This window comes from Diprion similis, chromosome 6 (assembly GCF_021155765.1).
Source record: "Diprion similis isolate iyDipSimi1 chromosome 6, iyDipSimi1.1, whole genome shotgun sequence".
Lineage (NCBI taxonomy): Eukaryota > Metazoa > Arthropoda > Insecta > Hymenoptera > Diprionidae > Diprion > Diprion similis.
In genome coordinates this window covers 5,443,528-5,460,101 of record NC_060110.1, presented here as the reverse complement: position 1 = coordinate 5,460,101, position 16,574 = coordinate 5,443,528, and the positions used below count along the sequence as shown (strand labels likewise).

The 16,574-nt window shown below is 37.3% G+C and overlaps 1 protein-coding gene across 2 annotated transcripts in view; it reads left to right on the top strand.

Annotated features, from left to right (window-relative positions):
* Window positions 1-16,574, top strand: part of LOC124407237 (protein tincar) — a 113,228-nt gene that overhangs the window by 68,257 nt on the left and 28,397 nt on the right. For both annotated transcript variants that reach the window (XM_046883194.1, XM_046883193.1), the window contains exon 3: window positions 14,376-14,467. The gene's annotated coding sequence lies outside the window, so the exon portion shown is untranslated. The remainder of the gene's footprint in view (window positions 1-14,375; window positions 14,468-16,574) is intronic.

Genomic DNA, 16,574 nt, shown 5'->3' with positions numbered 1-16,574 from the left:
TTCTGCTCCTGCCACCTTATTGCCACGTAAAAGGCATCCCAAATGTTACAGCGTCGTTACCGCCCATCGTCCTGCAAGGAAGAGGGCCTTCCGTGGCCCAAGGGCTCAGGTCACGACGTCCTCGGAGGCTTCGGTGCAGAGTAAGGGACCCTTCCTACGTCTTGGGACGACCGAGGTATAAACTTTGAAACTAGACACTGGTTCATCCAGTTTATCCTGAACTGTGTCTCTATCTAGTCAAGATCTATTGATCGGTTTATCAACGACATCGAATGGACAAACTGTACTCTTATGAATAGAGGCAACGTTTGCAGTATGGTAAATGGTTTGAATATATCGAATTCAGTTAGGGTCATTCAATCGAATGTAATAACACGTAAAACCATTAAATTTTGAAAAATAAGTCTTAAATACTTCAAAGTGGATTAGTTTTTCGAAGACTTTGCGCTGCTGTATTCGTGGCATTTTTTCTGATCACACACTTTCATCGTGGTTATTCATTAGTCTTTTATAGTATAATTTATTCTTAGTTAAGTTACGTTTTTGGTTTTTTTTTCAACGTTAGTGGCTTGTAATTTGAAGAATTCATTTCAAATATACCTTAAACAATTAATTATTATCTCGTTTGAAACAACGTGAGGCAAAGAGGTCTCGCAGCTATTTTCGAAACTATGTTTTTGACATGAAGTTTACTTTAATTGACGACAATAGCTACTTACCAGAGTGTAATTTATTCTATTAACCGCGTATCTCAGTCATAATCGCGTCCCGGCGGTCTCGATGCTACGGGTGAAGTTATATAGCTTGGTGGTATTAAATGGCTCTAGAAAACTTTTCGTAAGCACGTCAAAACTTTTCGAGGAAATTGTTTCCCGGGGTGAGCTTAGGTGACGGGGGCGCATATTCGCGCGTCTCGAATTACTTCATGTTTTTCAACTTCTTTTAGTTACATTATTCAAGGGTGCAGGGTGTAACAACGAAAATGCTTATGGATATTTCGCACAGCGTAAAAGTTTACTGAATCACATATTGGTACCTCCATAAATTCAATACAGATCCATCCGTTTCGGATCAACTGTGTCCACTCGGGTACAGCTCTAACCAAAATTTTCATCCAGATCCTAATGGAGCCGTGACATTCCAACAACACCCCTCAATTGTCTTCCCTATACGTTTCGATCCCATTTCTTGTACAGATGCGTTCTCGATTGACGTGATTCAATTTGCTGGGGGAGCACCGGCCTTCATCTTCCGAAGAAATTCATGAGACGCTTCTTGCGGGTATTGTGCGTCAGAAATTTCCTAATTCCTTAATCCCGTCACTTCACGTAGCTTTGAATTATTACGTTCCTATCAAAATCACGAATCCCTTCTTCGAGAGTGTCAACCCAAGCGTTAGCAACTGGATTCAAGTATCAGGAATTGTAACGGTGCCTAATGAGCCCTTTGGTACCTTGAATCGGAGGTTTCGAACTTCGTTCCAAAAAGACGACGTCAACCATCAACCCGGCTTAACCAATTCCGCTTCGTTTGTCGACGCAAGTTTCTACCAAAAATAACCATGGAAAAAGGAATAAAAAAAACAGCTCTTTTCATTTTTTTCCTCAGAATTTCCAACGCAAAATATCATCCCTGTGGCGACTTGTTTGCGAGAAGCGATCTCGCACATCACTCACGTGACTCTCCAGTGGACATGGTCCAGAGAGTAAGTAACATACGACAGTAACTCTTCAGCCACTGTCTGGACTGCTCACGAGAGTGGAATTCTCGGGAAAATACTCTCACGTGGAGACAGTCGTGCAAGTACTCTCGAGAGTAGCTCTCAGAATTCACTCTCATGTGGACTGGTACCTTAACACTATGAAGTCAACAACTCAACAACTAGATTTCACGCTATCTGATGAACCGGAAGTATTCCCAGCCATGTATCCGTGCCTTGCAACTGCAGTTGACGTTGTTCTTGGGTTGCGGGAGTATGGGACAGTCACACGGGTCCATTGCATTGGCCAGCTTCCCGCTGGATGACGACAGGCGACAGGCGATAGCGGGAGACGGGCGTGAAAGCGTCGTAGCGACGCGTCGCGACGCCCACGCCTGTCAGACTGCGTGGCGTTGCGTCGTCCAACCCTCCCGTCGTCGACGCTTCTCACCCTGCAAACGGCATGTTCGAGCCATTGTTATCCTGGGCGTCATGCCGACTGGGTCGAATCCATTTCTAGTTGCGTCAGACGTGAGGTTTTCATTCACTTTGAAATCAAAGGAATGATATCAATGGAATGAATTAACGTTGATTTCCAGTGATTTATACGTTATGGGATTTTCTTTGATTTCCAAATTCACAGGTTAGGTGAGTTACATTGACTTTTCCAATGTTACTCCTGATTTTTTATGATTTTCTAGCATTCTGGGTGATTTTTAGTTATTGTATATAGATTGGGCAGATTGTCTTGAGGAAATCATAACGAATCTATGGAAATGACTGGAAGTTATCTAGAACCCTGATGAATTATTGGAAATCAGTGGAAAATACTTGGTGAACTTAATAGAATGTTCACGAGTTGAAACCATTTGATGTTGATCGTAAGACTTTCAAGTTCTCTATAATTTTTCAACACTTGTCGCGCAATTACTCGAGCGCTAAGGTAGGTGGGTATGTAATTTCAAGTTATACGCCTTGATGACAAATGATTCCAACTCTCTTGATTTAGTCTTTGATTTTCTTTTATTCACAACTTGGTTTCCGACAGTTGAATTTATGGCTTCCTTGAATGATCAATGGACCTTGGTTGGACGTTGTTGCCATTCGACGCCGAACTGATAAGACATTTTTTGATTCATACCTGATTGCGCTACGCCGACGTCATGACACGTGCATAATAACAATGAGTGAATGCGAAAAACCAGCTTGGCTTGACTAATTACTTGATACCGACCTCTAACCAATGAAAAAAATGTGCATCTTCAATTAGACACAACATTAGTGATCATCATGATTCGTTAACGATCAATTATTTAAAATCTGATTTTATCGAGATAATTGATTATCAGACAACAGTAGAAAGTAGGTCATTTATGATGGATCATTGAATGCTGCGGACGAATCTAGATTCCTTACTATTACGTTTGTGTTTTCTCAAGACAATTACAGGCGATAGAGACTATTAAGTGTATGTATTAAAAGGATCGCAGTGCTCCTTTGCTGGTAGGTTATAACGGGGAACAAAATTTCAATCGATATGTGGGCAGGGTTGAGGCTGAGGCTGAAGCAGGCTGATTGCGAGACCGTAGTTAAAGCTGAGGTCGCTTATGTATATACGGGGCATTCCAAGTGTAATCGACATGACCAGGACTCTGACCCTCGCTAAACCAGTTCAAAATTTTTGTGAAATGTTTTCTTCAGTTAATAAGAATGCGTTTGATTTGTGGGAATTTTTATTCAATGAGGTTTGAACGTTAGCAACAAATAAATTACAGATCATACGCAAGGAAAAACTAGGTGGTAAAAAAGTTAAGAGTTTTGAAAAAATATGGAGGCCCCTGAAAATTGATAAAAAATCAAAATAAAACTTAGCTTCTTCGACACCATGAATTTATTTGAAGAAAATAAACCACAGCTGACACCATACTGAGATTTATACACATGAAATGTTTTAATTTTAAAAATGATGAAACGTAAGTTTTGATAGATTTGAGGAACTGGTATTTTTATACCGTTTTATTATTCTTTTTTACGTCCTAACTTCAGAATATACTTGAAACTGAAACTTTTTTGTGGATGTGAATTTCTTGTGTTAGATCTACAGTTTTCAAATTTAACCTAATTCAAATTCGGACACTGTAAATTTTGCTGGACGTCTAAACGCTTTCGATTAAAAAACTACACAAAATCGCACGGACTCTTGTCAAGTAACAAAAACATTTCGCCAAGTTTGAACCGATTTTCAAACGGTCAGACTTTGAATCATGTCGATTACACGTGGAATGCACCATATGCATAAGTATAGCCTGTGTAGGCTGGAGTAGTTAAGTACACTCAAGGTAATGACCGACGTGTTTATAGGCGAAGGCTTTTATTGGGGGTATTTTTTGAGCGGCAGCTACTTTTTACCATCGAATCTCCGTGCATCACAAGGGGGAAACTTTTTTCACCATCTTGCTTAATACTAATCGAAAATCTGCACTAATCTATTCTCAAATCCCAGCAGTGACGAAGCTCAAATCAATTCCATTATATCCATCGCATTTTTACTTCTTCCGTCACTTGTTATTGCACTTTTTTATCGGTAAAGACAATCCAAAAACCTTTTTCAGAGGTTATGTTATACAGTAATCGCATTATCGGTATAGAAATCTATTCGATTTCAAGCATAAAATCATATTTCACGCTTTATTCGACAGAAATTCATGGAGTAATTAACGCTACCACTAAAACGAACTGTTCAAATACTGTTATTTTCACTGCAAATATAACGTTAACTAATTACTATGATACAATTTATCTCATACATATATACAAGGATGAAATTTTTGTTGCGTTAGTGACGCTGTTATTACCAGCTGCAGCGTTAATCGAATCAGCAAATAAGAATCCCTCCATGACAATGAAAAATCTCGTTACGAAGAAACACAAAGGGAATCGTGACTATCCTTTATTGGCGTTATTATTAATGGATCAGTGTAGCCATAAACTGAACATAACTCGGGAAAGTTAGGAGCAGCAAGTGCGTTTTATTGCCCAAGAGTTTTCCCCGCGTTGCACCCCCTTTTCTCTCTCTCCCTCTCTCTCCCCTCTTTCTTTTCCCGGAGACAGAAAAAAAACGATCTCAAACAGTCTAAGATGGTGGAAAAAAAAACAACAAAAAAACAAAAAAAAAAAAAAAAATTGAGAAGAACAGAGAGAAAAGAAAGAAAGAATTAAACGAGAGATGGAAAACGCAGTGAAGAGGTGAGAGTGCAATTGCTTGCTACTCAATTTCGGTCTGACGCGTTCCCGCATTCTCGACATGCAACTGCGTCGCTTTTAACGGAAAGATAAGGTTGACGACCGTTTATCGTCGCCGGATCCTTGCGTCCTTGTATCACTCGTCGAACTAGGCGTCATGGCGTCAGGCTAGCCGACTTCCCGTAAGAATCAGCTGCAGCATGGGGCTGTCGGACGTACCTATCTGCATATGTGTATATAGGTATATATATGCATGTGGGGATCCTCCTCGACTTTAGTGGAATCGGCCTGGGTGGGCCTTTACCACACACAAGGTGACGGGGCTCGAAGCTACTAACATCAATATTTTAACCAACTTCCGTTCTATTCGGAATCAGGAAAAGGAAGGGAAACTATCTTACGATCGTTCTGTTTCACGGTTATAGTTGAACTTTGGCTTACTTGATAACGTGTGTAGATTGGAGCCGATGAACGGAGCAAGACTGTTATCACTTGTCTACAAATTACGATTAACAGTAATTTTATTTACTTAATAAACTATGATTCGTAATTATTCGGTGAATAAAACACAATTTTAACATTTGATTCTTGTAATTGGCGATACTTAAAGTATCTACATATTATATTTGAAAAATCAGTGCCTGAACAATGCAATAAAACGTTATCTGATGGGCTAATTTAAGAACAGAACTAAAACTGACATTATAGCAACGATTGCTAGATGTACTTACAATTAGAGACAATTGACGGTGTATTGAAACAACTACTTTATTCTAATACGTAAGTAGGTATAACACGTGTACCTATCCGAGTAAACTTTGTTTGTTCGACTAATTATGTGAGTGAATCAGGCATACTCACACGAGAAACTTTGCTGCTATTTATACTGCATTAAAGTTTCTAAAAGGCAAGATGTTTCCATCCAGGTAACGCTTGCAATGCAATATTGCAAACCCTCGTTTGCCGCTTCGATGAATATAGCATACATGTAGCGTTTTAAACATTTATCATCTGATGAATTTTCACTCAATTCGTTCGTATAATGTTAACGCTCTTGAAATGTCTGTCGATCATTTAAACGCGATCGAAATTTCGACTGAATTAAAAAAATGAGTTTTTGTAAATTGGACGGAGTTGTTTTCTGAAAAATAGACGTAGAAAGAGATACGTTAAATTTTGAAGTATTTTATACAAGGAATTTTTTACTCTTCGGAATTCTTGAGATAGTAAAAAATGTGGAACTCTGACATTTTGATATTATTTTAGCACTCGCCTGGTGAATATTCACAAGACTAACCATTATGCATAGCGCTTACAATGTATATGGGCAATTCTACGTTAATTTGGACAAGTCTTTTTTCGAAAATTTTGATTCCTCCAAAATACTTCTTCTATCCAACTTGAAGTGAAATTGCTCGCATATGTGTAAAACAAATTCCCCCTTTCACAGCGTATATACTTATATATAATTACATGGTTGCTTTGGAGTGTGTGGATAAACGTTGAATAAGGGACGTGGGGGGGCTTCAGATTACGAAGGGAATTCGATCGAGATTGGAAATGAGATAGATGATTTGATTGGATAAGTTAAACATATATACCTATGGGCAACTGTGCTATTAATGTAATTCGACAAGCCCCAAGAAACACACGAACTAGAAGCATTGGCGGGGCCAAACGAACTGATCGAATCTGGGGATATCAGTTTAATTGGTCGATTTAGGAACCATCAACAGTTACAACGTAATCAATACTATAATCGACTGATATACTGAGTTTTTACTGAGATAAAATCTGTGTTTCGAAATCTACGTATTTTTTTATTCCGATTTGATACTCCTTTGACGACAATTTCCTGCCATATGTTAAATGGGACGAATCAGCGATGGTCTTTCTAAATTTAATAAGCCTGTGCGATTATTCGACTTTGATTAAGTTTTCCAAATGATTCTATCATCCAGAAAATGATTAATCAAACTTTGGATCAATTGATTAATCGATTAACGGAAAGAAAAGTTGATCGAAGTTTAGGATTATTCGATTCATAGCGTAGACCTAAAATCTAACAATTCGGTACAAGATTTTTGTCTATGATCACTTCATGGCGGAATCCATTAACTATGTATGATCTAAGGTGCCTGGTTTTGCAGAGGCTGTAAAGTTTGATTGAATCTTCCTCGATTTTTTTTCCAATTCACTTCGTTCTATGTTAACAAAGCACTTTTTCCAAATAGGTATACCAAGCCATTAAAACAATTCGCATATTATAGGCGCCAAATATCTTTACTGCGGGAAAACCACCATCTTGAATACTAATATTGCAACTGCAACGGTTCTGGTGCCGATTGCTGGCGAAAATGTTGAACTTGTAGAATGGGCAATTATTCTATGACAGATGATTATGACACTATTACTACTTAGTGAAGTTGGGGCGATGCTATCACGGAAATGTAATAGATCGTTTGAACTTTGCCATCTCTCGGAGCTGGCTGCAATTACGCCTTACTCGAGCGTAATTTTCTCTTATTCTTCTCTTATCGCCCGCGCTCTCTTCGCTTCACTTTAATATTAACATATATGTATGTATAATTCTTTTCCACGAGCTCCAATATTCGTCGCCTGCTTTTTTATCGTAAGGATCGATCCTCCAGTTTTCAGCTAGGTTTTTATAATAAAAATTTCTATCTAATTGAAATTTGGATATAGTTAAATTTTCACCGAGCTATAACAATCTTCAAATTTTAAGACATTCAAACTAACTGCTCCAATAAAATACGTTTTTTGACATTTTCAATGGTATGTATGCGTGGGGGATAAGAATTCGGTATTTTTATTTTTCTGGGTGAAAAGGTAGTATCTTGGAGTAGATCCTAAAATTTTAAACAGTGAGATGAAAATGGGATCGTACTTAAGTCGATGTTAATATTCCACTGATACAGAATATATCCAAAAAATTTGAGATACCTGCAATATTTCCACTGATTAAATTATGATCTCATTTTTATCTGACTCTAAAAATGTCAAAATATGCTCAAAAATGTTTATTACTTCACAGAAAATATGAAAACAATTTACAGTAATTTCACGTCAATTATACGTTTTTCAATGGGTATGATTTATACTGACAATACCGATTGAATATTCTGAACCTTCATAACTGTAAAAGCAAAATGTTACGATTTTCAGAACAACGCTATGGAACGGAATAAGTATAGAGTAAGTGCAAAAAACGTACAAATAAAATATTTTCATATCATTCATAGGCAACAATATCCAGGACCAATTTTAGAATGTTCAAAATTGATAAGCTTCTGCGGATCTAAAAAGGATTCTTGAACTTCCTATTCAAATAAATCAGATTCTTTCACGCAAAAAACACATGAGTTCACATTTTTTTCGACGGCAGAGAATGCTGAAGATTCTAAAACAAAAGGTCAATTCAAAAATGTCATTAAATTGCTCAACATACTTATCGTAAATTGGACGACATTTATACCTTAATGTATACAAATAATAATAACACGTCCGAACAGCAGGCATGTGAAAATTTTTACCCCATAAACCTAGTCGAAAGCTCCGTATAGTCGGTACATAGAAAGTGGAACGGTGTGTCTTGTACATCTTGCACGTCTTCTCTTCCACCCCTCGGTTATTTCGTTCAATATTATTCCCGCTACGACGTCGTCACGATCGTCAAGAGTCCTCAACGAATAGAACGAGCTAACCATTCCCCTGCAGATAAAGAATAATATTATTTCTTATCCTTCCTCCCTGCTTTCCCCACAATTCCTACTGAGCTGTTGAGAATAAAACTTCATTTTATCATTATCAGCCTTCATCTTTCCTTCTATTCATACGTTTCCCAGCTTCTCCGGTATGATTCTTTACGGGGCAGCTTCGATGAAATTTTACTATAAAATTTTTTATGCAATTCACAAGGTAAAATGCTTGCATAGAGTAATTTTTACTTCTATTTTAGTCGAAGGTAATGTTAAAGAGACGCTATTAAAGTTATTTCGTTATCGAATCGAAGAACATTTATCTTGGATTACGTGAGATGTAGTTGAATCGAATAAACACCATAGGTTAGAAATTTTACTGCAGCTGTCTAATATGATTTCCAAAAACAAGGTTTTGTTAGAAATTAAATGAAAAATGAGAATTTTTGGGACAAAAATTAATTCATCATTATTTATATAATTACAACAACAAAACAAAAAAATAACCCAAAAATTTCAACAGATCAAGATCGTCAAAAAACACAGGTACATGAGACAGTCAACAGAGGTTTACGAATAAAGTTTTCACCCGAGTGGAGAATTTTTCAGTTCTCTCTTGATGGGAATTTGATCAACGAATTGTATGATCTGAAATAGTGAGCTTCTAGAGGATATCGGAAATCGAATACCGCCCAGCTGCAGAGCTCGCAGAAATCTGTACGAGCCGATCCTCCGGGCAGTTCTTGTTATAGTCCGGAATTCAATGTGCATCAAGACCCGCAACGCGATATATATATATATGTGTATACCCACGTACCTATGCAGTCTACATGATTTACAGAAACAGCTTCGCAAATATCAACAGACACTGCACTTTTCCATTCGGTTTTCTTTGATCTAGTAAAAAAATCATTACGTTATCATCGTGTCACGTTACACTATGTTTTATAGATGAACATAGAGAATTCAGTGTTGAGATAACTCAAAGGAAAGGAAAGTAGTGTCTAATAAATCACATGATTTCTATAAATAAAAGAAAAGATCTGAACTCACAAACTTATACGTTTTAGTATCTCAGAATTTTTAATATAACGAAAGCTCGCTGTATATGAATGTGATGACAAGCTGTTATAGTAACGTAAAAAATTTTACAAAAAAAAGTTTAAACGCATTTAGAATTTTTAACAGTGATTGGCGATGGGAATTTTCAAAACTTGGCTTGATTTTCTGAGAGGAAAATCTGCGATGTCCGACAGGAAAAATCGAAAACGGTCTTTTGCAACAGGACGAAAAAACAAAAGTTCTGAATTTCGTTTTGTTACTTTTTTGAGATCGTCGAAATATTGAAACGAACGATAAAAATTATTTGGTGAAAAAAAAAAAAAATTCAACAGTAATAACCTTGCGGCTCGAGGTGAACCGACTTTAACCGGGTTTTGTTATGTTGATATTGGAAGAGGGAACCACCCCAACTCGATGACCGCACCAGAGGAAACAGGAAAGAAAATATTTGGATTGCAAAACGCGTTATTAAATCGCGAAAAGCGTGTAGAGGCCTCGATTCCACTTTCCGGCTCATCAAAGGAAGCCCGAGAGATCCCGTCGCCTCTTGAGAAGCTGAGGTGAATCGCTTTCAAAGCCTGCACGCGGTATCCGAAACGAGACACTCTGGACTAACAACGTCTTTTATTCAGGGGCAACAAAAACCGGGATACAGTATTCGAGGCTTGAAGTGTTGGTGAGCTCGATTATCAGCCGACAAATTTGCGTATAATTATCACAGTAACAAGAATAATAATTATAATTCGTGTCGACGTCTGCGGATGGCTGCTAATAAACATAACAAAAAAGGGAAAAGAAAAAACAAATTCGGTAATTTGAGGGAAACAAAGCGAAAACAGTATCCAATGAGAAGAAAATATTGACGGCTCTCTAATTTCACACACTTTAAACGCAATGTACACCAACCTTTATGAATTATATTTTCCATTTTACACGTTTATAAACAGCCTCAAAGCGCGATGAAATTTATTAAAGCGTTAAACTGTGAGAGCCAGTAGCAGCAAAGCGTTGCGTTAAACGCCATTAACTTTATCTTCCGAATATATGAATATTCGTATATTCAAAGGGAGAAAATAAAAAGTAACAGAGAACAATTTGTTAACAAGAAACTGCTGCGATTAGCGCTTCACGCACACGGCGATAAAAACTTTTACTACCTTCGGACGGCATCAAAAACGCCTTTGAATATCTCTTTTTATAACTTCGACATTTGTTTATAGCTAAGTAAGCTTGGAAACGATATTGAAAAATAAACGTGGCCGCATGCGTATAATGGAAGCATATAGGGATATGAGCTCGTGGGCTAATCATTGCAGTTGAAAAAATGGTTCATAAGGGCTTGACAATAGGGTGACAGAAAAACGGTGGAGAGCGAAAAAGTGCCACAAGGGTGCTAGAAATCCTTGCCCTTTTCCCTGCCAAATCTAACTCCAATTAGGGCGTTGGAAGCGAGTCACTTATGTTACTACGCGATTAGGAGTTCTAGATTAGAAAAAGGGTTTCGAGCTGTGTTCGAACAAAGACGTGTCACGAATAACTGGTTTTATCTAGATGATACAGAAGCACTTTTTACCCATGAGATTGAAGAAAGATTCAAGAAACTTATAGAATTCCACATTAACTCTCAGAAATTTTTGTAACGATGTAATTTCATATCATTTGATATAAATTTTAACTTTTAAGAAAAGGAAACGTTGGTTGAAGACAAACAATTATCAGCTTCAACAATACGCGTGAAACAAATAAGTGTAACTGTTTTATGTTTGTGGATTTTTAATCAAATCGATAATTTAAAGATGAATGGGTGGGAATGGGGAAAAGTAAAGAAGTTAACAAACCGTATGAAAAATTTGGAGCAATGTTAATAACAACATCCCGACTGTTGATAAAAAGAAATTAACCTGAATCAATTGAAATGAAACAAGCTGTAAGAGTACAAATAATTTAAGAAAAGGTTTCATAATTACAAGTATCAAAATGATTAAACTTGAATATCTTTGGACCCAGAAAAATCAGAATTCTCATATCCACACTGCTTTAGATTGCTGTATGTCTTTTTTTCTATTCTGATCTTTTGATTCCGCCGGTCTAATCGATTCATTTTTTATTATTAACATTATTCAACGTCAATTCAACAGTATTCAGAGTTCACGTAATATGTATAATAGGCCAACGGCCAGGAAATCGGAACTACTTTTTATACCAACACACATAGATCCGTGTGGCCGAAACCATTGAGCCATTTATCAATTCTTGGAGTGCATACCAAGTATAAATAGTAAAATGCTGAGGCGTGACCCGAGGTTGAAACCGTTGTTCAATTATGCTGGTTGACGGCCCTCGGCTGCAGGGGGTAGTTTTTGTGCATTGACCCGTTTCACCGAGAACCCGGCAAAGAGGATTCCGGATTTTAATGGTAATGTGGCTTTATACATAATGGCTGCTGAAGACGTGCCACCTGAAAGCTGATTAAAGAGCTCTCAAATTGGGTGAAATTCAAATTTTCAAGTTTTCACGTGCATCTAATTCCGTCGGCTCGACATTTTGCAACGTTTCAAAACTCTACCCCTCCCAATATCTGTGTAGCCATTAATTGCTGTTGTAGCCACTTTATTTCAACTATGAGCTATAGGGATGAAGTATTCAATAAAGAAACAAAAATATAACAGTAATTGCATTTGTATTTTATGGTCAATAGAATTTCAAATACAAATGACGTGTACATTTTGTAATTAGAACGATATGGGAAATGGCCCTAAATACCATCAAAATTTTATTCCGCATTTGACGCGAAATAATATAAATATAATCAATTTGAATAAAAATGTCAACCATTTGAGAAAAGTAGTAATTAAACTGAAATTATAATTACTAGTTACCAATGCGGTTTGTATGTTATTTCACTCTAAGTAAAGGATCCAAATGTAATTTGTTTTGTTTATTTTATTTTTTTGTTTTATCTACTTATAAAATGTAAATGTAAAAATTGGCATTTTATTTACTTTTAATTAAAATCAAAGAGGCAATTTTTATTTTATGTGGCCCTAATTACGATGTAGAAAAATATTTTGTAATTGGGTTTCACCCTTCGATTAAAATGTGATTAATTGTAAATTAATGTAATTAGGTGATGTGAATACTGATGAACTATAGAAAAATGTTAAATTTTAAATTAGATATTATTTTTCCTTGGACACTTTGACCATTTATAGTGGAATCCGTAACAAGAGAAAATTATTTTTCTTATCCAATTGAATTTCCGTATCGTTTTGATTTCTCAAAAAACTTTCGCCATTGAGTTTCAGTGTTGAGTGTGGAAAATCCCGGATCACGAATCCACTTTCCGGCCGTATTTCACTCGGCAGCCCAAAAGCCACATTAGTGGCCAGCAGAAATTAATCATCGTATCGAACGATAATAACCCCGGGATAGCTGGCACCTAGCGGTAATACATTTCCCGTTGTTTTTTTTCTTCTTTGTTTTGTTTGTTTGTTTTTTTTCTTCATGAAAACGGTAATGATACTCCTGCAACTACACCGGCTTTTAAATTTTCATCATCCCCTACGGAAAGGGCACGGGAAGGACCTGCAGTCGTCGGGAAACGCTTTCTGAACTTTATATGACTTTGTATAAATTTTTTATCCTCACAAGTCGTGGCGTACGGTTCTCGATTGAATAATGAAGAAATCTCCTGGTAAAACAACCTGACTTCTTTTTACCAGGCGTTTTTTATTTTACGAACAGTAGGGTGACTATGCCAAGGGAATAAACGACCGGTGATATGTACACAGATTTAATTGCTGTTTTTACTTATCTACGTTTCACAGAATTTTTCGTACGAACCGCGTCATACGTGAGGCAAAAAATCGCTAATTTAGAAAACCTTGAAATGAAAAATGAATTAATACAGTGATCCTTACTTCAATTCCATTCCTGACCGCAAGAATGAAAATTGATTAATACGTTACCATAAACCAAGCCACACGCCAAGAGTAATTTTTCGATGAAATTTTTCTCTGAAAATTCTGAAAATTTCATTAAAGAATGGTATACTTTTTTAATTTCATATATTTTGGGTAAAAAATTGAGAATATTTGTCCAGAATCAATCAAAACTTGTGGACAGGGTCTGACAGACTCAGTACGTGCTCCGAGGGTTAACTCCAATTTAACGTATTTTCAGTGGCACCTTCGTTGCTTCTGAAATCAAAAGGTTGGAAAAAATAGCGCGTGTCACATGTGCGGATGGGCGACATCTGGCTCGTATCATAATATTCTACTTTAATTTCGGTCACTGGTACTATGATTTCTTGTAGTCGATGCGATAATAAATTATCTTACGTTAGTAGAACAATAAAGTGATATCCATGGTTTTATTTAGCTGAAAAAATGTATCTAGTCGAAACAGAGAGAAAAAAAAAACATTTAATGAAACAATAAGCAGAAAATATACTCTCGACAACTAGAATTTCATTGAATAGTAATTCGTACGACATTTTCTTGTAATATTAACAATAGATAAACCGCCATTGAAACGATACCTATTCGACTACGGTTTTCCCTCAACTATAACAAGAAATGAAATTTTTCTAACAAGTGCAAACATTTCAGAAAGATCCAAATATTAAACCTGATTTTTTTTTATAATTACAGGTGCTGCTGTCACCAAAGATGCTAGAACTTCAAACTAATTACCCGGAAGAAGCTCTCTTAAAACTTTAGACGCGCAACGTCCGTTGGAAAGGGTTAGTAAATTTATGGCATATACATTATACATGTATATGTATATATTATACATGAACACAGTATAGCTACGTTCTCATCATCAGAGTTTGTTCAAAATTATAATTGGTTACAATATGTCGCATTAACGAACGAGTTACGCTGTACACGCTGAGATATAATAGTTTAGAATTAAGGTCTTATGTCTCTATTTATTTAAAATTTTTTGAAAAAAGCGAGGAATTTTTGAGTGAGACTTTTACTTTTTTCACTCTGTTTCGGATTTTTGTTGGACCTACTCGTTGCGCAAAAGCACAAGGTGCGGTCAACCGGGATATACGCTTCATTAACTTGTTCGCGTGTTTTACTTTTATATTGATGATTAAAATGTCTGCACGAACCTGATGCACTCTTGACTTTGAATTGCAAAATATCACATTATGCAGTAGGTACACGGTGCATGTGATTCTCGTTCATTATTCATCTCCTACACAGTTATAACGCACTGCTTTACACAATTTTGCAGAGTAAAAATTTTCCGACATATTTGAAAGCTTTCTCGTATCAATTATACGTATAACAGCTATTCAAGGTTAATTTGAAAATTAAGCCGGAAACACGATCAGCCTCATTCATCGAAAAATTCAGTCCAGCGAACGTCAAATTTCTGAAACATTTAAAAACATGATTGTTCGCGCTCGAACCTCGCGGACCCGTTGGTACCTCGCGACGTTGAGGGTACCCGGCCGCATGGTGGCGCGCTGTGCGCAAACGGGGTCTAGAGGGCGCGCGCGCAGCTCCCGGCTTCACGCGCGCGCGCGTTTCACTAAGAATCGAGCGCTCGAGTTGGTAGGACGTACTGCTAAATCTCCCTATTCTGCCCTCGTGTGCGATTACCGCGTTCTTCCCGCGCTTGGTCGGGTGTCGTGTTCTTTCCATCTCACGTAGTTTTAGGGATCGCGTTTTTAGGGTTGGTTATGGGAACGGGGTCCACCTTTTGGTGACCTGAGGTGCCCGTTCCTAGGGGGAGCGTCGACTCGGCGACGAACTTGTCACCCAATTTATTTATTAACTCTCTCACTCACTCATTCCATCCGGATTAGCTTCGGAATCGAACTCTAGACAAGTAACTAACCAAACAGACATATTCAAAACATAGAAGAGAAGAGTTGGATATCAATGAATATTCGCATAGCGGGTTCCAAGGATCTGTTAATTCTATTTTATTATCAGACGTCACGACGCAATAATTGACAGAAAAAATGAGAGGAATTCCATTTGTTATAGATACTACAAAATTCTACTAGAATAGGTATTGTCATAATAACGATTCAAATATTAATGAAATTACAAGAAATCAGGTGGGAACTCAGTAATGTGATTAAAGTAGTCGGTTTACTAATTTTTTTCACTTCGATAAGTACTCCGAACTACATTCATCGGTTATGGTAAAAAATTAGAATAGTCAAGATCTGTATAACCATAACAATAAGTAGAAATTTGGTCGTTATTGAATGACTCAAACCCACCCCAAGCCGGGATAAATGCAGCGAATGAAACCCCTGCGCGAGTTGCGTAACACGTACGTGACAAAAAGTCCCTATGGGGTAACTGTATTTGAAAGTTCGAAGACAAAGCGCCGGGAACTTGAAGGAGTTTTGAAACTTCGGGCCTTCGCTGGCATGTATGTGTTCTTGCAATTAGGGTCCTTCTGAACGGCTGCGAGAACTCTGAGGTCACCGGGTTCAGAACGTGAATATTCATCGGCTTGGATACTTTTGAGCCCGTAGAAGTTCCGGTTGCCGTATAACTTGCCCTAATAATTAAGTCTCTGGATTAATTAGACTCCTGGCTAACTACCTTGCCACCTTTCTCACAGGTAGCCACGTAGTTTTCTTTATAACGAACCCAAAGATCCTTTCAACTCAGAACAGTGGATAAAATCAGGACTTCTTGAGGCCCGGTCTCAAGGAATTCCAACGATTTATTATCAGGACAACTTCTGGGTGTCAAAAAATGGTGATGTTAATTGGGCAAATTAGGCTAGTCAACTGAATAGTTGTAGAAAAACTAAGTTTTGCTTCAGAAATCTACTGTATCCTTTAGGAATGGATCCAAAATTTCTGTGAC